Below are 8,544 nucleotides of genomic sequence, written 5' to 3'. Positions count from 1 at the left end.
CTGCAGCTAAGAAGCAGTTAGATACTTGGGTAGACAGCTTTGGAGCTAGGCAGTGTTGCCAACAAGCCTCGAAGATAATTCCCGGAAATGTTTGTCCAAAACCCGCTGAATCCCCCCAGATCACACGGAATATTCAGTCACAATTCCCAGAAAATTCCCATAATGTTAAAATGGTGGATCTTTTGCAAATAAACGTAAACATAATTGAATAAAAATAATTGTAACTTATTTCAACCCTCAAAATCACAACTGAACCAAACAAAGAATCTTTCAGTCCTTTTAAGATCTTTATTTTGACATGAAGGGGGGTTCAGGAAGCTTTGTGCCAAATAGAAATGTGTTTGGATGCAACCACACTGCAGAAATAAATCCAGTTTGACACCCTTTTAATTGCCATGGCTCAGTGCTAGGGAATCCTGGGAATTCTAGTTTTCAGAGACATTTAACCTTCTCTCTCAGCAAACTCTGGTGTGACAACAAACTACAATTCCCAGGATTTCATAGCACTGGGCCATGGCAGTAAAAACGGTATGAAACTGGAATGTCTCTGGAGTGAAGATGCAGCCTGAGTTACGTCCAAGACACACTGCAGAAATAAACCAGTTCAAGACCACTTTAAGTGCCCTGGCTCAGTGCTATGGAATCCTGAGAATTGTCTCTGGAGTCTGGAGTGAAGATGCAGCCTGAGTTGGGTCCAAGTCACACTGCAGAAATAATCCAGTTTGAGACTGCTTTAACTGCCCTGGCTCAGTGCTAGGGAACCCTGGGAATTGTAGTTTTGTGAGAAAGAGCTTCTGGTGCCACAATGAACTACAATTCCCAGGATTCCCTAGCACTGAGCCAGGAGAGTTAAAGCGGTCACAAACTGGATTATTTCTGCAGTGTTTTGGACCTTCGTTATTAAAAATGCTCAATTGTAGTTTTGTGAGAAAGAGCTCTGGTGCCACAATGAACTACAATTCCCATGCATCTGACGAAGTACGTTTAAGTCTAGGAAAGCTCATGGTGCCAACTTTTTTTTTCAGTGAGACTCAAAGGTGCTACAAGATCTATCTCTCTATCATCAGCATTATTATTATTATTATTATTAAATCCAAATGCAGCTGAAGAAGTGGACTTAAACTGGCAACACTGATATCCTGTAGACTCATTCTCTGGGGCTGTGATCTGGAAGCATGGAGGCAATTCCCTTCTCAAACCAGGGAATCCTGGGAATTGTAGTTTGTTGTGATATGTTGAGACTCTGCTTTTACCAGCAGCCAGGGCTCCATGCATGAAATTCTGGGCTTGGTGGTTTGTTGTGCCCAGAATCCCATCATTGCAGGGAGCTTTGCAGTTAGAAGCAGTACCAAACTGGATTATTTCTGCAGTATGGATGGCAATGGAAAAGAGAACGAAAAAGAGAGCCACAAAACAAAATTCTGGGAAGACAGGGCAGGGATGCCAACTTACCAGGTGCTCTGCCCATGCTCAGAGGCATATTTAATCACTAACACACACACACAAACACTCTCAGGGACATCACATTCACATCAGACAACCCAAATGGTCCTCCTCACAGTACAACAACGACCCTGAGAGGTAGGCTTGGCGCACTCTGCCCAAGCTCAGGAATTCAGAAATTCAAATGTCACTCTCAGGCACACACAGAAGTCCACAACATCAAGCCATGATACCATTATCAGGAATTGCCTTTGTGTGCCTTAAAACTTATTGTCTTACTTGGAAATCCAAGGCAATTGGGATTAAGCCAGCCAAGATCCCTCACTCCCTGCCTCTCTCCAGCAGCCACTTTGCTTTGCCCCTGGAGCCTGAGAATGCCTGGGGGGCAATCACAGTCCTCTCTCTGATTGGCTGAACTGTTAGTGTGAATGTGATTCCTCCAAACAGTTGGGGTTGGTTTGGGCTTGCCTCCGTCCTGGCTCTGGAGTCATTAGAGAGAGAGAGAGAGAGAGAGAGAGAGAGAGAGAGAGAGAGTCTTTTCTCCAGCCCTCTTGGCTGAAAACTGTACACTCCAAAGGGTTTTGGTTGCTCTGCAGCAGTCTGGAGCTGAAATGGGCCAAAGGCACGGAAAAGGCACTGAATTAGAGCAAGGCGCGAAAATCACACGAAAAGCTCTGAAAAGTCCCCGTTTTCACGTGAAAGTCGCGAAATTGGCAACACTGGAGCTAGGATTCTTTTGAAACAAAATGGCACTTGCCTCACACATTGCAGAGATAGACTTGCTAGGTACCTCACACCACCCACTCCCTGAAATGTTCAACTGTGGGCATGACATCGTTTTGCAGGGATAAGATTCTGTGCCTCATCCAGACTCAGCATCTTGGGGGTTGGAAGCAAAGGCCTAAATCCAGTTGCTAAAGGAGATCCACTGAATGTACAGTTTTTATATAGGTGCAGCTTTAATATTCAGCAATTGACTAAATATTTTCACTGTAGCTGGGATAAGCAACTGGATTTAGGCCAGAATGTTTGGATGTAACAAATAAGGTCCAGAATCCCACAGTTGGCTTAAACTCTTGTCCTGGCCATGGTGCTTAGACATTCTCTTATTGCCCCTCACTACCCTGGGGGGTATATTGGAAGAAAGGCAAGATATAAGAAAAATAATAATAATAGGTAAATGACTGTTTCTTCTTTCCTAGGTGCACAAAGACATCCAAATGGTTCCTAGGCCTAGCCTTGTAGTCAGTCAGTAGCCCTTATCAGATGAGTGTGGAACTGGGGGTCTTCTGTACTGGGCGATTCGAATTCACGTTATTTCGCACAATACCATCATACCTGGGAGTCCTTCCGCATTGGCAGGATTCAAATTGGCCAATCTGCATTGGCGCGAAGTGCATTCAATGCAGAATGTTTTGTCACACCGGTGCTCAACATGAGGATTGGCCGATTCGTATCGGCCCCCTCGCACATGCTCAGTGGTGCCCTGCATGGGTTGCGACCTTAAACGCTTCCGGGGTGAAAGGGGAGGTCCCGTCATGACAGCCCGGTAAATAGCTGGAGAGCCAGCTCATGCACATTAACAATCGCGATACAACGTGCCCATTACTGTTTCCTCTCTACATTCCTGCTTGGTTTTAATGTTACCATGACCTTCCCTTGCAACAAATTAGCAATGCCCGGTTCTACGTGTGTGTGTGTGTGTGCGTGTGTGAGTATGTATTCTGGGGGGGGGGAGCAGTTCCAGCGGCTGTCAATCGCTCCGTTAGCAAGTGCCCACTACAAATTGAAATCGAATGCATTTTGACAGAAATCGAATGCATTCTGTAGATTGGCCGCTGCCAATCAAGCTATCGTCATGGTGACGTTTGCAGGGCATCGGGGGAAGTGTCCTCCCTTTTTAAAGAGCCAGGCACAGGGGTTTCAGCGGCTGCACAAGTGCAAGCCTGGCTCCATCTGCCTCTGGAATATAAACCGTGCGCATGTGCGCTCAAAAAAATGGTTAAAAATAAAACATACATTCTGGAATATTAACCATGCGCATGTGCGCTCAAAAAAAATTGTTTGAATTTGAAAAGGGGGGGGGTTGCCTGACATGAGCTCCGTTCATGACCTGATTTTTTCCTCCTGCAAGGGAAGGAATGCCCAGCGACAGAGGGCTTTGGGCAGGGGATGCAGGGAAAAGAGGCTCCTAAAGAATGCCTTCCCTTGCTCCCTTCTGCCCAGGGCTCTTTCTTCCTCCCCCTCCCCTCCGATGAGGGGAGGAAATGCCTTGCCTTTCCAGGCAGGGAAGAGGCGCGGGGGGCAACGGGAACCGCGATTCCAGCGGCCCCCGCGCCTCTTCCCTGCCTGGGATGCAGCCAGGGATGCCTCTCAAGCCAGGAGGAGGAGGAGGAGGCCGCTGGAAGCGCCGCCCCCCCCCCCCCCCCCCGCTTCCCTGGAACCGGCAAAAGGAAAGACCCACCGGAAGTAAAAATTGGAATCTGGGGGTCTTGCGATGGAATTCAGGACTGGGTAGTCACACCAGACCCATTCGCACTGAGATCGAACAGAGCCCCAATCCAGGATATCGCCAATCCCCTTATCAGCGCACTGGCCAACACGCTCCAAAAAGAGGAGCCAGTACGCATTCAGTTCGGCAGCTCGCGCATTCACGTGAGTGCGGATTGGGCCATTCGAATGCTGGTATGATGGTATTGTGCGAAATAACGTGAATTCGAACCACCCAGTGCGGAAGACCCCCAGTTCCACACTCATCTGATAAGGGCTAGTGCCAGCGTGGAAAACTGTATCCAGGAGACTCTGCCTGTTTTTCTATACTGAGGAAACAAGAAGCAGCCACCTTCTGTTCCCTAAGTACCAGCAAAACTATGCTGGTGAAGATTTACACTCTTCCAACACTACTGTTGGTTCTTCTCTAATGGTTTATAAATGAGTAGAGATGGGGGAGAATTTTATTTGCTTTGAATTTAAAGTGAATGAAAGGAAACAGATTAATGTTCAATTGGAACATATTTCTCCTTTGGAATCCTCACTTCTCCAAATGTGGTGATGCAGTTCTTGCTTCAGAAAGTGTATATTTTGCAATATACGCCTTGCAAAAATGTATATGTTAGAGTAAGCTGCGTGCAAAATGTTGGCCACTGGTAAGGCAATCTGGGAAACATAGTGGTGGTGGTGGTGGTGATAATGATAATGTTTTCAAGCTCTGCAATTGAAGAACATTGGATGGAAAAATGCTCATATACTGCAAGCAAAATATTTATATTGGCAAACACTGCAAGCAAAATACATACAGTGGGGAAATATATGAGAATTGTGTGTTTTTCAGTTGTAGACAGATGCAGCAATCAGACTGTATGGGCTTGAGAAAGTGATGTGTGAAACTGACACAGACTGAATATGGAGCAATTTGACCATCCCTACAGATGGATTGTTCAGAATGTAGATGCAGGCAGAAGCAGTAACACACCAGACCACTTTAAAATTTGTTCATATACTCTATGCAGTCTAATGAGTAACAGCTCTTCCCAGGGTCTCAGGCAGATGTGAATTTGCTGCTAACTGGATATGCTGGGAGTTGAATGAGGAATCTTTTTCTGCGAAGCACATATTCTACCATTGAATTATGACTGCTCCCTCAAATATATAAATTTCTCTTATACCAGCAAATATCCTAGTACTGCCCCCTTCTGTTTGCACTGGCACAGGGTAGCCTGGAGTATCCTGGCTTCAGAGTTGCCTCAAACCTTCCCCTTTTCAGAGGCCTTCATTTTAATGCCAAGCAGCTGATCATCCAGCCGCCCAGTATGTCTGCTGCCACTGCAGGTTGCTTCTCTTGGACATCAGAACACAATGCCCAGCCTTGACCACATGTCAGGCAGACTCTTTCTGACCTCAGATTGAGTGACTGGCAGAATTAGTGATAGTGCCAGGTGGCAGAGTAGGACACATTTTCAAATCACTGCCCTGCAGCAGCATGGAGAGCTTTGGATCTTCCCAGAAGATCCAGGGCACATAGTAAGTTATTTTAATGCATGTTAAGGTTTTATATCCCAGTTCTGGTGTTAAACAAGTGGGCCGTTGTCTGGTCTGTTCTCATTAGAACTGGGATTGGGCTATCCATTGTCTGGTATTCCTACTGAGAGGAAGGAGAGGCTGGTTTATTTGGCCCATGCAGATAGGGTCTCCATGTCACAAGCTTTCTATTTGCAGCTATCTGATCCCTTTAACCAGTGACTTTAGGAACTGAACATGGAAACTTCTGCAGACAGTGCACATGACCTACCACTCAACTATAATCCCTTATTTTTACTGTGGGAACTGGATGGCTGTGACATCCAGAAACACAATTTGAAAAGGACCCAACATTAATATTTCCCATCGATCCCCAACAAATGTGCAGAACTCTTCTGAGTCCTTTTGCTAGTCTTATCAAAAACTCTTTCAGCCTCCATTTAAAGAATGCATGTCCCCTTCAGCCAAAACCTTCAAATTGTCCCTGATGCCTCACCTGTTTTTAAGCAAACTTTGGTGACAAGTCAGTGCATCTCAAAACTTGAAATGTAGCACTTGAAATGCAGCATCTGGTCCACAAAGAAACTCCCTTTCCCCTTGCCTGCGGAGTACACCCACTGTGTTGTGCTCCGCCTAACCTTGCTTTAGATCTGCAAATCTCCCACTACTTGGCAATCAATGCAGACCCCATTTTCAGCAAATCCTCTTCTTTGCAAGCTCACAAACAGGATCAGCTGGCATTAGGAAAACTGTATCTTGGCAAAGCTGGTTAAAGCAAGGGGGCTCCTAGAGATTTAGCAGCAAAAGCCTAGCACCCAGCCCTCAGCCTATGAATAAATCCACCTTTCACGAGAAGCTTCATTAACATACTATTAGAGTAAAGACTATCAACAGATGCCCCTCAGGCTTAAGTCATCTACCCACCCTTCCTACCATTCAACATGCTAGAGGTGTCACATTGATGGGGACCCTGCAGGCACAGACAATTTGGTCAGCTTCCTGTTTGCACATGCAAGCAGGGAGAGATTTGCATATGGTATGGGCGCTGTGAAGCAAAGATGGAGCTGAGCAGATTTATAATGCTCGAAGAATCAACAGCAGCAGAGCGGGGGGGGGGGGGAGTGGAAGATTTCATGCTAACATCATAGGTTTTTCAACTAAAAGAATAAAGCTACACTGGCTGTGTGTTACATATTGTGCAATTTAGCATCTTGTTGCAGTAGAAATATGCAAGCTATAAGGGTGGTGTGGCACACAACTACAGATGATGAGCAATACAGCACTGGCACCAACTGGCATCCCTTACAGTATTCAGGAACATCAGTGCATGTCATGACAGCATCATATTGTGTGTCTCTTCTCACCACGTTATTGGCTGCTGCTGGTATAGAATACAAACAACATGGGGGTGTCATAGCACAGGTAAGTATTACTCATTATTTTAAAGAGAAACACAAAACCTCTTAGTCAGCATCCTCCTGTTACCATAATAGGTAGTTCCACCTGCAAAATTCCTCAGCATTGGAATTGCCACTGATCATTGCCTAAAGCAAGAGTTTGGTATACAGTGCAGGTTTCCTACTCCAAGCAATTAACAGAGCAATTAAAAGTGACGTTTCCCAAAAGTGCTCTGGAGAGACCACAGTGAGCCAGGGAGGTGGAGCCATCAGCCAGGAATATTGGTGAGGACTGGGACTGATGACTGGTGAGGAAGAGAGCTCAGAAGGATACAAGCAAACAGAAACAAGAAGCCAATACAAGTTAAGAGAGGCAAGAGAAAGCTAGCTATGTAAATCTTGTACAGTCCGTCCTCACCTTACGCGGGGGATCCGTTCCGGATCCCTCCGCGTAAGGTGAATTCCGCCTATGCTTGAGCCCCATTGTTTCCAATGGGGCTCGTGCGCAGCGGCACGGCGGCACACAGGGCGCAACGGGCGCACGCGCCCATTCAATTGAATGGGACGCGCCGCCCCTTCTGTCCCACGTGCGCCTGCGGCTTTGAGCACGTATGCTCAAAGCCGCGCAAAAAAAGACAGCATATGCGGAGGCGCCACTGTAAAACGATAGACAAATCATGGATTTTCAAGGACCCATTCACACTATACAATTATAACCCTTCATTCCGCTTTAACTGCCATGGCAACATCCAATGGGATACTGGGATTGGCATTATGTTGTTGTTGTGTGCCTTTAAGTCATTTCCAACTTATGGTGACCTCATCATAAGGGAGTTTCTTGGCAAGATTTGTTGGGGGGGGGTGCTTTTGACTTCCCCTAAAACGAAGGGAGTATAACTTGCCCAAGCTCATCCAGTGGGTTTCCATGGTGAAGTGAGGATTTGAACCTGGTCTCCATTGTCTTAGTCCAATGGTCAAACCAACGTGCCACACTGGCTCACATTAGATGTTTAGGGAGGGGAATTTAGAATTCTCAGCCAGAAAGCTTGAGTGCCTCACCAAACTACAGATCCCAGGATTCCATAGAATGCAGCCATGGCAGTTAACATGGAATATAGCACTATATGTAGTGTGAACGAGCTCCTGGAGTATGCATCAAGCAGAATTGTAACATGGAACAGACACCTTACAAAAAAACTGTTCAAATGTAGTTCCTTCCAGGTGTTCCGGGCTACAGTTCTCAACATCCTTAATGATTAATCATAATATCTCAAGATGACAATGTCGTAGCAGCCACATACTTTTAAAGAGCATCAAGTTAAGGAAAGCTGTAGTCCAACACATAGAATCATAGAGTTGGAAGAGACTACAAGGGCCATCCAGTCCAACCCCCTGCCATGCAGGAAATCTAAATTAAAGCATCCCCAACAGATGGTCATCCAGCCTCTGTTTGAAGACCTCTAAGGAAGGAGACTCCACCACACTCTGAGAGAGTTTGTTCCACTGTCGAACAGCCCTTACTGTCAGGAAGTTCCTCCTAATGTTGAGGTGGAATCTCTTTTCCTGCAGTTTGCATCCCTTGTTCCGGGTCCTGATCTCTGGAGCTTTCCAGTCCATTCATCTAAAGGATGTTATTGGGCTAGACTATCCTTCCACAGTTTCATTTCTAGACTATCTTTCCAATGTT

Source organism: Sceloporus undulatus, chromosome 6 (assembly GCF_019175285.1).
Source record: "Sceloporus undulatus isolate JIND9_A2432 ecotype Alabama chromosome 6, SceUnd_v1.1, whole genome shotgun sequence".
Lineage (NCBI taxonomy): Eukaryota > Metazoa > Chordata > Lepidosauria > Squamata > Phrynosomatidae > Sceloporus > Sceloporus undulatus.
The sequence above is the reverse complement of the archived record's forward strand: the minus strand, read 5'-3'. Positions refer to the sequence as shown.